Below are 16,876 nucleotides of genomic sequence, written 5' to 3' on the forward strand. Positions count from 1 at the left end.
CTTTATTTTTTTATTTTTCATTCTTTCTTTTTAATGTTTAATTTAATTAAAATTGTTACACATTTGTTTGTTTATATCTTCCTCTCCTGCAGGAAGAGAAAGTTACGATGTATCGTTCCTTACATTCAGAAGAAGAAATAAACATGGGACAAGGGACGGGCTCACAGTGACTGATCACTATGATAGCCAATCAGAAGCTATCACAGTGATCAGGTGAACTGGCTCTGAGAGTCCCGGGTCCCGATCCCAGGGCTTTCGTGTGCTCCAAGCACAAACAGAGATATGCATGTACACGGCCCCACAGATAAAGACCCACTTCCGTGAAGCCACATATATGGGTACGGTTGGCAGGAAAGGGGTTGATGTTGAATCAACAAAAATGTTGATTTTTAAATTTTTTTTTTTTAAAAATGCATTTACACACTGTGAACACGTGCAGCTGTAGGAAAATTTGACAGTGTCTCTTTATTTGACTTCTATAAGTTTTATCTTCCCAAAGAAAAATCTTCCACTCTTCACAATCATGCCTTATTCATGTCAGTTTCATGTATATATTTGTGAGCAACTATTTTCAAGGACGAAGAACACGAAGGGCAAAATTCAGGGGCGGACTGACAACATATGGGGCCCCCGGGCAATAGGGGATCACGGGGCCCCTGTGTCCTTGCCCAAACTCAAAAAAGCCTAGGAAAAAGGTAACAGGGGCATCTCATGGGGCCCCCTACTGACCCCGGGCCCTCGAGCAGTGCCCGAGTTTCCAAATGGTCAGTCCGCCCCTGGCAAAATTAGAACCAAAATATCTGATGAGCACATTGAGAATTCATTGAGAATTACTGTTACATCCATCGAACCAAATATTGATGCATTAGTTTATCAAAAACAGTGTCAAGTATAACACTAGTTTTATGTTTTCACTTTTTTAAACCCTAGACGCCGAGCGCACGCAAATATGCGGCCTCTCGGCGTCTGGGCCTTGATGCCGAGCGGACGCATATTTGTGTGCTATTAGAAGATACATATGTGCTGAGAGCGCACGCTCTGCGCCAGGGGCGGACTGACAACTCATGGGGCCCCCGGGCAATAGGGAATCATGGGGCCCCTGTGTTCTTGCCCAAACTCAAAAAAGCCTATGAAAAAGGTACCAGGGGCATCTCATGGGGCCCCCTACTGACCCCGGGCCCTCGGGCAGTGCCCAAATTTCCAAATGATCAGTCCGCCCCTGCCCTGAGCACTCCCAGCACATATATCTGTGACTCACGGTAAGGTCCCAATCTCCTCTTGTGATCGGGATCTTTTCAGATCATGTGACCACCGTGACAGCGAATCACGACGGTCACATGACCCTAAAACCCCGCCCCCCTCCAGACTTCTGAAACTCTTAAAGGGTCGGGAGGCGCTGGCGCAAAGGGGTTAATAAACAATATTACCAAAACATTTTTTTACTCAGATAGGTACCAGGGGCGGACTGACAACTCATGGGGCCCCCGGGCAATAGGGGATCATGGGGCCCCTGTATCCTTGCCCAAACTCAAAGCACACCCAAAAAAGCCTATTAAAGGTACCAGGGGCATTTCATGGGGCCCCCTACTGACCCTGGGCCCTCGGGCAGTGCCCGTGTGCTCAAATGGTCAGTGCACCCCTGATAGGTATATTATCTATATCATTGATTATTAACTGGTGATCTGCCGACTTATTTTGCTCATCAGCTATCCTTATTGTTAGTGTATTTTATGTGTGGCCCATGACAATTTCTCTTCTTCCAATGTGGCCCAGGAAAAGTCAGCTGGCTGGACAGCCCTGGCTACTATGAAAATGTTGGAATAATACTGATATTAAGTCCTCATGCACACGGGGCATTTTGATAACACTGGTAACGTTAGCTGTGTAAAGTCACGTTAAAAAATATGAGTTTTTCAGCTTTCTTTAGTGTTTTTGCATTAGCGTTTAGCTGCGCTTTGCCACGATTAGCTGCCTTTTCCCGTGTTTTTCCCAGTTTGTGTTTTTTAGAGATTATTAGCTTTTTTTTTTACCAAAAAATTGTTGTTTTTGGTCAAAAAAAGTCCAAAACTGCTGGTTTGTGACGTTTTACTGCGTTTTTCAGCATTAGACCGTTTTTACAGCTAAAAAACTCCTCTAGAAACCCACTAGTCCTGGGTTTTTTCTCCAGCCAAAAAATGTTGATTATAGTCTATGTGTGCAGGATAACATGCTGGGGGGTTTACTGGCTGTAGAAAAAAATGTCAAAAACCAAAAACAGCCACTGTGAAAAATCCAGTGTGCATGAGGACTAAAAAACAAATCAACTGCATACCTTTTTGTGATTTTGACCGCTAAACTCACTTCCTTATATATTGCATTATTTTATATTTTTTTATGTTACACCAATAGATGATACATTATTATTATTATACAGGATTTATATAGCGCCAACAGTTTGCACAGCGCTATACAATATAAGGGAGACAGTACAATTACAATACATTTCAGTACAGAAGGAATAGGAGGGTCCGGCTCATGGAGCTTACAATCTAAAGGAAGGGGGAGATGATACAAAAGGTGATAGTTGTGGGGGATGATCTGGTGGAGGTGAATCAAGTACAGTTCTTAGGTGGAGGTGGGGTAGGCTTCCCTGAAGAAGTGAGTTTTCAAAGATCGCCTAAAGGCAGACAGGGTGGGGGCTGACCGGATATACTGTGGTAGGGAGTTCCAGAGGATAGGAGAGGCTCTGGAGAAGTCCTGGAGGCGAGCATGGGAAGAGGTGATGAGGGAGCTAGAGAGGAGGATATCATGGGAGGAGCGGAGTGGGCGATTTGGGCGGTATCTGTGGATGAGGTCGGTGATGTAGCTAGGGCCAGTGTTGTGAATGGCTTTGTAAGCTGTGGTTAGTATTTTGAATTTCATACGTTGGGTTAGTGGAAGCCAGGGGAGGGATTGGCAGAGAGGGGCAGCAGTCGCTGATTGGTTGGTAAGGTGTATGAGTCTAGCAGCAGCATTCATAATAGACTGAAGGGGGATAGCCTGATACGTTGATACATTGTTGGGGTGTGAGTCCTCATGTGTCAACGTGTTAGCGTTTAGCAGCGTTTTCCCACGTTTTTCTGCTTTTTTAGCATTGTGGTAAAAAAAAGTCCAAAAACGCCGGTTTGTGGCGTTTTACCGTGTGTTTTCAGCGTTAGAGCGATTTACAGCTAAAAAAACTCCTCTAGAAACCCACTAGTCCTGGGGTTTTTTCCCAGCCTAAAAACGTCTCAGTCAGAAAACGTTGATTCCAGTCTATGTGTGTATGGACACATAGGATAACATGCTGGGGGGTTTACTGGCTGTAGAAAAAAATGTCAAAAGCCAAAAACAGCCGCTGTAAAAAACGTCCAGTGTGCATGAGGACTTAGTCAGACATCACCTCTTTTGCTCTCTAGAGGGCAACATAGAGACATGACTGGAAAGCAGCATGGCTTTAACCATTAGATACATGCGTTGGAGACATCTGCCGATTTGTAGTCTACATTCACACCTCTATTTTACTAAAAGCTAAATATGCAGTACTTGCGGAAAGTATAATCTTGCATTGGCTGAAAATCCAAAATACACAAACTATAGGAACAGTTGACCAACCATGGTATGTGTTGGTAGCAACAGGTTAAATCCTCCATGTCTTTGCATGCATGGATGCATTGGATAGTGCAGAGATACCATAGAGCCTTAGACTTCACCCATCTGCTGGCATCAATCAACTCAAAAGATCTGCAGAGCCTTCCATAAACATGTTCAATACCGTACACGTAGCCAGAACAAGATGTGCGCCCCCTCCAGGGTTCTCACCACCTGACATCTCACTGGACCCACCCACTCTTCCCTGTCTGCATCCTTGACATAACATCAAGTGCTGGAGTTGATGGAGAGTTAATTGTAAAGGGAGGGAGAGGGGGGGGTGATGAATTCCCTTTGTGCCACTGAACATCCACAATGAACCATCCGCTATCACCTATTCCCACTCTGCAGCACATGGCATGAAATTGATCAATGTCTCTGGCCATGTATTATTTCTATTAATCATTGAGAAATCTGCATGAGAATCGCCATCATATTAGGTTAATTTGGCTAATATAAACATTTTGGGCTAGTTGCTGCTGTAAATTAATGTGTTTGCAGCATCATGGAAAGCTGAACATGCATGTCATTTCTAAAAAAAAAAAAAAACCTGGGCGCTACAAATTTTTGGATAAAATAATGTCCCAATTTTCGAATGTGTGTCACATCAAAACATACATGACATCGTTCATTGGTTGGATAATTATTAGTCCAAGCCTTTGTATTAAATTAGCCAGAAGTGTTTACCCATCCCATGGGGGCTGATTTTGAACAACTCAAGAAAACCAACACAAAACTGGAGATTTCACAAAAATGCGGTTTAACCCAACCTAAATAACAGTCATAAATAATACTTTGTCACCCTAGACGCAAAAAGTTCCACTTTCTCCCCTTGAAAGTCCAAAGTCAAGATAACAGTCTCTCTGCGTCTGTGATATCCCCAAATCAATATGTATTTATGCTCCTAAAAGTAATCCACTTTCATAGAGACATTCTTTAACCTCCCTGGCGGTATTCCCGAGTGTAGCTCGGGGTAAAGTTTCAGTACCACAAGCGGTAACCCCGAGCTACACTCGGGAATACTCTGCAGCATTGCTCTGGGATCCCTCCAGCACTTACCTTGTCCTGCGGTCCCGCGATGTCCCCCCTGCAGCATCCCCGGCCATCTCCTCCGGCCGATGCCGGCATCCGTTTTTCGGGTTCCGTTCCTTGTGAGTGTCGGGACATACGGGGGGCGGAACCGGCGGGAAATTCAAAAATGTAAAAATTTGACATTCACTCAATACACTAAAATCTGGTAATTACTGTATCAAACCATTTCACATACATTTTGTCCCGAGTGCTTTGTCCTGTGCTCTGCCTGCATATTTACTGTTCTTTCTTCCTGGAAACTGAGAAACGTCCATGGCGTCCAAAAAGCGTCCCTTTAGGTCAAAAGTGATTTTAGACCGGCTAGAGAACAGCGATAGTAAATCAGAACCACTTGCAGAATTGAGTGATAATGATTCGTGGGGGAAATTCGTCATCAGACACTGAAAACGATTTTGCGACTGAGCTCAGTGATGTGCGAACTTGGCGCTCTATTTCAAATTTCAGTGTTTTTGGTTTGATTACATTATTGAATTACATTTATTATTATTATTTATGATTATTGATTATATTATAATTTATGATTTCGTATTTCAAATTTTATCATACCCGGGATGTTTACTAGACTCTTGTTCGGACAGATTTCAGTGAGTTATTCCTAAAAATTACAGGGCTACAATAAAAACACAACATATTTCCATTAAAAACAATGTATCGCTTTGAGCACAGAAATACTGACATAATCAGACCGCTAGGGAAGTTAAATCTATGTGTACCTCAAAAAGAAAATTCATTATAGTGCATTACCCCACAAAACATTAGGGAATAGAATCTCCCAGTGCTGATGAAGTGTCACACCACTCACTGTTCACTTCTAAATGGCTGTATTAAACACCTTTACCGTATCGAAACTTGTACAACGACTTTCAATCTCCTACTAGTCCACAAAAACTGCTGCTCCAAACCCTCCTTTCTTCTCTTCAATATTAAAAACTGGAGACTTAGCTGCAATATCCACTTTCCTTGTCTTTGAAAAATGGGATCTGATTGGCTGCTACAAGCTGCTTAGCTTCAGTATTTTTTGGTCCAGTCTTTTTTCAGGACTTCAAAATACCTGTCAGCAATGTGGCACCAGCTGTCAGGCTAGGACATGCTATTTGGCTAATTCCTGCACTTATAAGCACGCTCCCATGCACGTGCGCACACTGCTGACAAGCACCCTTTTTAGGTCTCATGCACACTGCTGCTCCTAAACTCATATTTAGGAGCTTTTGGCTGTTTTTTTTTTTTTGCCAAAGTCCCTGAACATAACTTAATAAAACCCTATGGGAGAGATTTAATAAAACTGGTGCACTCAGAATCTGGTGCAGCTGTGCATGGTTGCCAATTGGCTTCTAAATGCCAGTGGTGATCAAATACCACCAAAAGAAGCTCTATTTGTGTGAAAAAATAATAATTTTACTTGGTATGTGCCATAGATAGCCCCTGCCTGGGCGTGCCTTTTGCTCTAGTCTTTCTTTGTTAAATTGTTTAAAAAAGTTAATAAAAACCATTGAAATACAAAAATGTTATTTGGGTACAGTGTTGCATGACCGCACAATTGCCATTTAAAGTAGCACTGTGCTGAATATCAAATAATGCACTGGTCATGAAGCGGGTAAACCCTTCCAAGGCTTAATTGGTTACGATAAAAAATGCTCCAGTACATTTACAAACCCCCCCCACCACCACCACCACCGCCAACTCCCTTCCTTCCCCTTACCTGCAGTCCTTGTCAATACTGCCAGGTCCTCCTCGATCCATGCTGTTTCCCCAAATTTCCTTATTGTAGAGGTGAGGTATGTGGTAGCGATAGACTCCTGTAGTTGTCTGTCAAGCTGCAAGAAAAAGGAGAAATGTTTGTTTTTTTTCTTAGCTAAATGTACAGTATATCATAGAAATACAGTTGTGTCCAAAATAATAGCAGTCAGACATCACTAACCTGATCAATCACTGTTTTTGGTGGAAATGATATTTCTACATGGGAAATAATTTACTAGCAGGTGTAGTAGAATAATAGAAATCCAACAGACCCAACAATCATGACATGCATGCTGCTGATTCTGTGTAATTGAATCACTAATTGAAAGGGGCATGTTCAAAATAATAGCAGTGTGGAGTTCTATTAGTGAGGTCATTCATTCTTTGAAAAACAGGTGGCAATTATTGCCCTTATTTAAGGAAGGAAGGCAGCAAATGTTGTACATGCTGGTTACAGTGCATGTCTCTATGAAATTCTGAGGAAAATGGGTCATTCCAGACATTGTTCAGAAGAACAGCGTACCTTGTTTAAAAAGTTAATTGGAGAGGGGAAAACATATAAAGAAGTGCAGAAAATGATAGGCTGCTCAGCTAAAATGATCGCAAATGCTTTAAAATGGCAACAAAAACCTAAAAGACGTGGAAGAAAGCGAAAAACTACCATTCAAATGGATAGAAGAATAGCCAAAATGGCAAGGACTCAGCCAACAATCAGCTCCAGGAAGATGAAAGAAGGTGTAAAGTTCCCTGTGAGTACTGTTACAATTAGAAGACGCCTATGTGAAGCCAAGCTATCTGCAAGAAGCCCCCGCAAAGTCCCACTGTTGAAAAAAATACGTGCTGAAGAGGTTACAATTTGCCAAAGAGCACATTGACTGGCCTAAAGAGAAATGAGGCAACATTTTGTGGACTGATGAAAGTAAGATTGTTCTTTTTGGGTCTAGTGGCCAGAGACAGTTTGTCAGACGACCCCCAAACACTGAATTCAAGCCACAGTACACTGTGAAGACAGTGAAGCATGGTGGTGCAAGCATCATGATATGGGGATGTTTCTCATACTACGGTGTTGGGCCTATTTATCGCATACCAGGGATCATGGATCAGTTTGAATACATCAGAATACTTGAAGAGGTCATGCTGCCTTATGCTGAAGAGGAAATGCCCTTGAAATGGGTCTTCCAACAAGACAACGACCCCAAACACACCAGTAAACGTGCAACATCTTGGTTCCAGACCAACAAGATTGACGTTATGGAGTGGCCAGCCCAATCCCCGGATCTTAATCCAATAGAAAACTTGTGGGGTGACATCAAAAATGCAGTTTCTGAGGCAAAACCAAGAAATAGAGAAGAACTGTGGAATGTAGTCCAATCATCCTGGGCTGGAATACCTGATCACAGGGGCCAGAAGTTGGGTGACTCCATGCAACACAGATGTACAGCAGTTCTCAGAAACAGTGCGACTACAACCAAATATTCATTAAGTGATTCAAAGGAAAGCAAAATCTTCAAACATTTCTCAGTTTATATAGTGAATGTTTGAGTTTGTAAAGAAGAATACAAACACTGCGATTTTTTGAATAGTCTAATATTCACTTTTCTTAAATTTTTTTACAGGAACAACACAAATTTGATATATTTTTCTTCATGTTTTGATTTGGAATAGAATGTGTAGTGTTCCCAATGCATTTGTGTGGATGGAAATAAAAGCTATTAGAAGGATTTTGAGTTTTATTCACTTTTTTCAAAACACTGCTATTATTTTGAACACAACTGTATGTTGATTTTACCAGAGTGGACGTTTGGTAGTCTGGTGAGATCAAAGTCTGATTAGTTTTATTAAAAGTCAGCTTCCCAGTCACAAATCCCCCCACTGCCCCCATTGCCAGGGGCTTATTTACCACAAGGCAAACAAGGCATTTGCCTAAGGCGGCATTTTTTCAGGGGGGCAGCAGCATTTTTCGGGGGGGGGGGCAGCGTCACCCCCAGAAAGAAGGGATGGAACAAAGGACACACACAGCATGAGCAACAGGTGGGATCTGAGAGAGGCTGAGGGCTGCTTGATGGTGTATGCAGAGCCTGACTCTTGTTCCTGCGGATGTCTGGAGCTGTGAAGGTGAGTGTCTTCTTTCTCACCGGGGTTGGGGGGGTTGCCAGTGCATGGGGGGTGGTAGTAGTGGAAGGCTCTCTCAGGTGGGGTGTTGTTGGTCAATGTCAGGCTCTTATCGTGGGGGAGGGGGGTGTTTGTCAGTGTCAGGGTCTCTTCGTGGGGGGGGAGACGATTTTTGTGTTGCCTGGGGCAGCACGAAACCTAAATACACCCCTGCCCATTGCTCTATAACAATATATGTGCAGCAGGGCATGGTAGCACTTCAAGCCAGTGGTACACCCTTGATACTCAGTAGACCATAGATGTGATTGCTTTTAAGTGTGTTAGTTACAACCTTGCTGTCCCTGCACATGTTTGCTTGACCAGGGCAGGGACGGCCTCACAAGTATAAAATAACAATAAAAAGAGAAAAAGAAAGAACATGTAAATTTATAAATAAAGTTTTAAAAAAAATTACTGATGGTGAGTAGGAAAATGTAGGACATGCTCAGACCATGAAAATCATGACTGCGCTTCTGATGCCGCTGGAGGCTGACAGCAAATAGCAATCACCCTGCCCACAGAGAGAAGAGGAAGCAGCGTCCCAAGTGATTCCTGAGACTTGACAATATGTGTGAAGATGGACGCTGCTCAAACCGATCACATAAGCTCAGACCATGAACTACTGTTGGGGCTGCTGTTAGAAACCACGGGGCCCCATACAGCCAACCTGACAGACCCCCCCCCCCCCACACCGCATTCCTGTTCAAATCGCATGCTATTCATTTTGTATGGGCTCAAATCACATCGCAAAGGTATGCGTAATTGATATCGAGTACCGGTACTCGTACGCACCAATAAGAAAACAGTATTGGTGTAACCAGGGGCGGACTAACCATTTGGAAACTCGGGCACTGCCCGTGGGCCCGGGTCGGTAGGGGGCCCCATGAGATGCCCCTGGTACCTTTTTCATAGGCTTTTTTGAGTTTGGGCAAAGACACAGGGGCCCCATGATCCCCTATTGCCCGGGGTCCCCATGAGTTGTCAGTCCACCCCTGGGTGCAACCCTAATAAAATGGCTGCTCCTTCCCACCACCACCAGCCCAACTCTTCTCCTCATATACATGCTATGCCTCCTGTTGCCTCACTGAATTTAACAGGCTGGTTGAAAGCAAGTGTGACCTTCTGGGCAAAATAATAGTGGATGGAGGATGGCCTTCTGTGCAAAAAATGGTGTCTTAGTACCTGCTACTGTGGTGTAGCATAGGCCATAATCTCTTGTAAGCATGCCAATTCATAAACTGGATGGGAGCAGCTGCAAAGCTATCAGTTTTACCAAGCTGTGCAAGGGGGTGATTTGAGGACATTTATTTATTCTACTCCAGCAGCAGATACTTAAAAAAAGGCCCACACTACAGGGCTCTATTGACTGAACCTAAGGGTAGCAGTGACCTGTAATTCTGCTGACTCCTCATACTCATTTTGTCGGGATTTGACAGTTAAACAGAATAGGGAATCAGCCATGCAATCAGACAGTTAGGCTACGTTCACACTAGCCTTGTGTGCAGGCGGCAGAGAGGCGTTTGGGAAGCGTTTTTACCGCTTCCCAAACGCCTCTGCCAATTCTGCACATTACAGCACATGGTGCTGTTCTAACGGGAGCGTTTGCGTCGCGTCGCGTTGCGGCAAAACGGACGCCTCTGGACGAGTCAGGAGGCTTTGAAGCCTCCTATTCTCGTCTATGGTGCCGCTCCGCAAACGCCCGGCCGGCGTTTGTGGTGCGGTTGCGACGCGGTTGCGGGGCGTTTGCGGAGCGGTAACACCACTCAAACTGCATTATAGACGTTTGTGGGGCATTATTAACGCTCGGCAAACGCCTAGCAACCGCCGCTAAACCGCGCATGCGGCGTTTGCGGAGCGTTTGCCGAGCGTTAGAAAACGCTCCGCAAACGCCGGACCAACGCTTGCCAAACGCTATAGGGGCGTTTGGCAAGCGTTGGCAAAACAGCCTAATGTGAACGAGCCCTTAGTAACTGTAACTTGTTGTTTACTAAACAGGTGCAAAGTTAAAAGCAATAATGCAAAACAGGTTGAAAATGGCAAAGACGGTGCATTCCTTGCAGAGTAATACAAAAGCAATTATGGAAGCTACATAGACTCTTCACAGCAAAGGGGTTGATTTACTAAAACTGGAGAGTGCAGAATCTGGTGCAACTCTGCATAGTAACCAATCGGCTTCCAGATTTTATTGTCAAAGCTTAATTGAACAAGTTGAAGTTACAAGCTGATTGGCTACCATGCACAGCAACAGATTTTGCATTCTCCAATTTTAGTAGTTTTAGTAAATCATCCCCAATGTCTCTGTGACTTAATCAGTAATATGTGGCTGCATAGCATAGTCTTTATAAGACTCTATGACAGTCTGGCTGGGAACCCAGCTCCCCAGAGCCTCTTCTCATACCATCATTAGGCTGAAGGAGCAAGTGTTGAAGGAGAACGGGGAGAAAGAGCAAAGAATGAATGAGGTGGAGAAGGGGAAGGAGGAGGAGAAGGAGAAGGAGGAAAGGGTGAGGAGTAGAGGGAGGAGGAGCTATTAGCTATTCTTGACCCCTACTACACCCATGTGGTAGCACCTTCATTTCTTCTTTTAGGCTGGCTTGGTTTTTTTGGTTTGTTTTTTTATTCTAGTTTGGGGAAGGGTGGGCAGTCTATGGCGGTCAGATTCTAAATTTTTTCTGCTCCTTGTCCTTTCCATTGGCCACAGAATTTCCATGCCCTTTATGCTGCTACCTGCTTTTCTACCTGTGTTGTGGAAGGGTGGAAAAAACGAACCGGGTCAACATAATGAATATAACTAAATTATTTTCTTCAATGAACAAATGCTTCCGAAAAGAAACAAAACGAAAATTTGTACACATGTCTAATTCTCACCATACATACTGGAAAACAATCTTGATACTTTATAGAAACGCCTGTTGGAGGCTATGGCTGAAGCTGTCGTAGTATTTGGTTCTCCTATCTCACTCCTTCCACCTTGGCATACCCCTACTCAACCCCCTTCCAACCCATTTTCTTATTTCCAGTTGTAACCAACCTAAGCCCCGCTCCTCCTGTGATCCTATATTATTTACCTATAGACAGCAATGCAGAGGGTGTTAGAGGTCAGAGAGATCTTCTGTTTCAATGTAATTGTTAATATGCTGGTGCAATATATAATGCAGATATGCACATTTATTTCAAGCTCTGACTTATATTCATGCATTAATATCTACCTTGAATCTCTTTTTTTTATGTCATGTAAAATTGTAATACGTCACTGCTTTAAACTTGATATTCATCCTCTGTCTGTATGCTTGATGATAAATGAAGAATTTAACAATATTGCAGATGAGAATCTGCAACTCTGTGTCTGCTGCCATCTAGAGCTGCACTTTCCTGCCACTGCACAAAATTTGTGGCCATTGTCTCACAAATAATAAGGTGTAATTTCTATTTCAAGATAAAAACTTTCTCATCTCTCCCTACTATACTGCGACCTAAGAAAACTGCTTACATACTATCCAGTCACTAAACAATATTTGTTGCTTTAGTATTTCAGGTAATACACTCTAATTTGTATTGCAAAACCAAACTTGCTTTGTCTTTTTATTTGCGGTCTACTCAAGTGCTCACGTATTTTCCTGATGTTAGCCTATGGGATTGATTTACTAAAGGCAAATAGACTGTGCATAGACTCTGCAAGTGAAGTTGCCCCAGAGCTTAGTGAATGAGGGGAAGCTCTGCTGACTTCCATCATCCAATCATGTGCAAGCAAAAATACTGTTTTGTTTTTTTTTTATTTTCCTTGAATGTGATTGGGTATTCTTTGTAAAGTGAAGCTCTAGCACATTTACTACCCTCTGGAGCAACTGCACTCTCAGAGTACAACTGCACTTGTAAAGTGCACAGTCTATTTGTCTTTGGTAAATTAACCCCATTGTCTACCAACCACATACCTTAAGTCCATACTTTGAATATTTTGGAAATAATTGGGGATATGAAATAAGAAATATGCAATTGTGGTTTCAAAGTATTTTCATACACTCTGATAATCAAAGACAATGCTAGACATCAAAGATGATGCAAGGGAAAAGCAGTGTGATACTTTAAAAAAGAAAGTCACAAACTATTAAACAATTTTGCCACTGGCAAATTTTACCAAGTTGGGGGCTTTAGCTGTATTTTTTTTTAAGAGCATTTCTATAGCTCTTAGCTGTTGCGACTACTACTTCCACCATTCAATTTAGACATATTACAGGGAAAAATACACGTGTCACGGCCAAAAGTAAAAAAAAAAACGCTTTTTTTCAAGTTGAAATTAATCAGATTTGGGTGCTGCTGTTGCATTCAAATAAGTCAAGCTAAATGTAAAAATAAAATAATCAATTATACATCCAAGTTATGTGATGATAGAATACAATGTCCATGTGTGACACTGTCCATGAAATATGAACTGATTTGTAACACCGCATACAGCTAAAGGCATCATCCAAGCATGTAATTAAAAGGATTGGTGTTTTCCCCATGTCACCCCCAACATTTTCCCACTGTACGCTGCATGGTATTTTTTAAAACTCCGCTATGGCAATGCTTAGCTCCCAATGCATTTTTTTGTACACAAGCTTGCCCATTAGACTTGAAAATGGCCAGAATTTGGTGTCAAGATTTGCCCCCCATAGACTTTCACAAGGTTCACTGCTAAGTTCACCCTATGTGGATTTCAAGCAAGATTCAATGAACCCCCTGCAAATCAAACACGGGCAGATTCGCCCATCCCTGCTGCCCATCTGTCCATGTTATGTATTAATTTTTTGCAATATGGATATAAGATCTGGCTTATGATTACATAATTTACATTTTCTGATTAAAATATTAAAAAAAACAAGCTTAACATCTGCAGCCTTTAAACTCAGTAGCAATATGCTTGGGTATAAATACTGCCTCCATATAATTATCTTTCCTTTTGGTTCCATCCTTACCTCTACTCTTCGCACATCTGCTGGCTGCGTGGTGCAGAATCCATGACCTATGCTTAGATTGTTATGTAAAGATTGTTCTAGAACTACATTCCTGAAAACACAACGATCCTAACAATGAAATTCTTGCTGGCATTTGCAGAGATGTCACCTTCTTAGAACGGAATTAACAGACTGAATTGCAGGGCTTGTTTACCTCGTAGCTGGATGGATGTCATTAACAGCCTACGACTCACATCTCACATGTTGTTTTAAAAATAGCATCATCATTATTATTATTATCCTTCCTTTCTAAAGTGCCGGCCCAATCTGTAGTGTTGTACCTGAGGCAGCAACAAATTATAGAGGTAATGGCGTAAGCAAACAAGCCAATACAGATTTCATCTACCGCTCTCCATTGTGTACAGTACGTTCATTAGTTTGCCAGGATAATGCACTTGTCTCCATCATATGCAGAAGGTTCTCCACATCTCTTCATTGTAGACTGTAAGTACCTGTCTCCATTGTAGACTGTAAGTACTTGTCTCCATTGTAGACTGTAAGTACCTGTCTCCATTGTAGACTGTAAGTACTTGTCTCCATTGTAGACTGTAAGTACCTGTCTCCATTGTATACTGTAAGTACCTGTCTCCATTGTATACTGTAAGTACTTGTCTCCATTGTAGACTGTAAGTACCTGTCTCCATTGTATACTGTAAGTACTTGTCTCCATTGTAGACTGTAAGTACTTGTCTCCATTGTAGACTGTAAGACCTGTCTCCATTGTAGACTGTAAGTACCTGTCTCCATTGTAGACTGTAAGTACCTGTCTCCATTGTAGACTGTAAGTACTTGTCTCTATTGTAGACTGTAAGTACCTGTCTCCATTGTATACTGTAATTACTTATCTCCATTGTAGACTGTAAGTACCTGTCTCCATTGTAGACTGTAAGAACCTGTCTCCATTGTATACTGTAAGTACCTGTCTCCATTGTAGACTGTAAGTACCTGTCTCCATTGTAGACTGTAAGACCTGTCTCCATTGTAGACTGTAAGAACCTGTCTCCATTGTAGACTGTAAGTACCTGTCTCCATTGTAGACTATAAGTACTTGTCTCCATTGTAGACTGTAAGTAGCTGTCTCCATTGTATATTGTAAGTACTTGTCTCCATTGTAGACTGTAAGTACTTTTCTCCATTGTAGACTGTAAGTACTTTTCTCCATTGTAGACTGTAAGTACCTGTCTCCATTGTAGACTATAAGTACTTGTCTCCATTGTAGACTGTAAGTACCTGTCTCCATTGTAGACTATAAGTACTTGTCTCCATTGTAGACTGTAAGTACCTGTCTCCATTGTAGACTGTAAGACCTGTCTCCATTGTAGACTGTAAGAACCTGCCTCCATTGTAGACTGTAAGTAGCTGTCTCCATTGTAGACTGTAAGTACTTGTCTCCATTGTAGACTGTAAGTAGCTGTCTCCATTGTAGACTATAAGTACTTGTCTCCATTGTAGACTGTAAGTAGCTGTCTCCATTGTATATTGTAAGTACTTGTCTCCATTGTAGACTGTAAGTACTTTTCTCCATTGTAGACTGTAAGTACTTTTCTCCATTGTAGACTGTAAGTACCTGTCTCCATTGTAGACTATAAGTACTTGTCTCCATTGTAGACTGTAAGTACCTGTCTCCATTGTAGACTATAAGTACTTGTCTCCATTGTATACTGTAATTACTTATCTCCATTGTAGACTGTAAGTACCTGTCTCCATTGTAGACTGTAAGAACCTGTCTCCATTGTATACTGTAAGTACCTGTCTCCATTGTAGACTGTAAGACCTGTCTCCATTGTAGACTGTAAGTACCTATCTCCATTGTAAACAGTAAGTTTATTAGTTTGCAGGATAGTGCAATTGTCTCCATCATATGCAGTAGGTTCTGCACCTGTCTGTATGGTATACTGTAAGACCTGTCTCCATTGTAGACTGTAAGTACCCATCTCCATTGTAGACTGTAAGAACCTGTCTCCATTGTAGACTGTAAGTACCTGTCTCCATTGTAGACTGTAATTACTTATCTCCATTGTATACTGTAAGTACCTGTCTCCATTGTAGACTGTAAGACCTGTCTCCATTGTAGACTGTAAGTACCTGTCTCCATTGTATACAGTAAGTTTATTAGTTTGCCAGGATAGTGCAATTGTCGCCATCATATGCAGTAGGTTCTGCACCTGTCTGTATGGTATACTGTAAGTACCTGTCTCCGTTGTAGACTGTAAGTAACTATCTCCATTGTTAACATCTAACTCTTGGATAGCAGACACAAGTTTGAAGCAGACCATAGGAATGTTTTCCTTGGACTCCACATTGGACTTTAATTGGACTTTCAAGCTGTGCTCTACATGGGTTTAACCTTATGGTTTTAACCCTTTATTCGCCATGAATACCACTTTATAATTTTCCTGCTTATGGAGAACACTGGTTGTCTTCCTTTTCATCATTGTAGCTCCTCCCTCTACATCATGAATCCTCATAAAAAGCAAGCAGTCCATAAAAGAGGGCCTGGGCCCGCTCGGAACCTCAGTCAATGGACTTCAGCTCATTTTCATCTAGAGAACATTATTTTTCAAAGCCTGTACTCTGTTCCTTCATAATTTACCATTCTCTTTACAGTTTCCCCTCTACATAAAGTGCTCATCAAGTTGAGTTCTATCCATTGGATTACAGTGTACCGAAAAGATAGCTCTTCCAACCTAGTTTTGGCAGGCCATGACAAATTCATACTGTAGTTAGTCTACATCACAGGTGACAAACTACGGCTGTCCAGCTGTTGATGAATTACAAGTTCCATCATGCCTCTGTCTTTGGGAGTCATGCTTGTAACTGCCAGTCTTGCAATACCTGATGGGATTTGTAGTTTCACAACAGCTGGAGGGCTGCAGTTTGACACCCCTGGTCTACATGTTTGGTACCACTACCATATTTTCCACACTTCAATGATTCAGATCATCTAATTGGATATTACACAAAGATAACCCAAGTAAATACAAAATGCAGTTTTTAAATGATGATTACATTTATTACGGGAAAAAAGCTGTGCAAACCTGCCTGGCCCTATGTGAAAAAGTAATTGCCCCCTAAACCTAATAACTGGTTGTGCCACCCTTGGCAGCAACAACTGCAATCAAGCATTTGTGATAATTGGCAATGTGTACACATGAATTGCACAATACTGTGTAGAATTTTTGTCCCACTCTTCTTTGCAGAATTGTTTTTAATTCAGCCCCACTGGAGGGTTTTCGAGCATGATGGCCTGTTTA

General features: G+C 42.1%; 1 long non-coding RNA gene across 1 annotated transcript in view; it reads right to left on the reverse strand.

Moving 5' to 3' along the window:
* The window catches only part of LOC149456915 (uncharacterized), a 162,883-nt gene that overhangs the window by 49,173 nt on the left and 96,834 nt on the right, over nt 1-16,876 (reverse strand). The window contains exon 2 of the long non-coding RNA XR_016313782.1: nt 6,440-6,554. This is a non-coding gene — a long non-coding RNA (uncharacterized LOC149456915). The remainder of the gene's footprint in view (nt 1-6,439; nt 6,555-16,876) is intronic.

Source organism: Staurois parvus, unplaced genomic scaffold (assembly GCF_062004578.1).
Source record: "Staurois parvus isolate SC_StPar_1 unplaced genomic scaffold, SC_StPar_1.0 ptg000342l, whole genome shotgun sequence".
Taxonomy (NCBI): Eukaryota; Metazoa; Chordata; class Amphibia; order Anura; family Ranidae; genus Staurois; species Staurois parvus.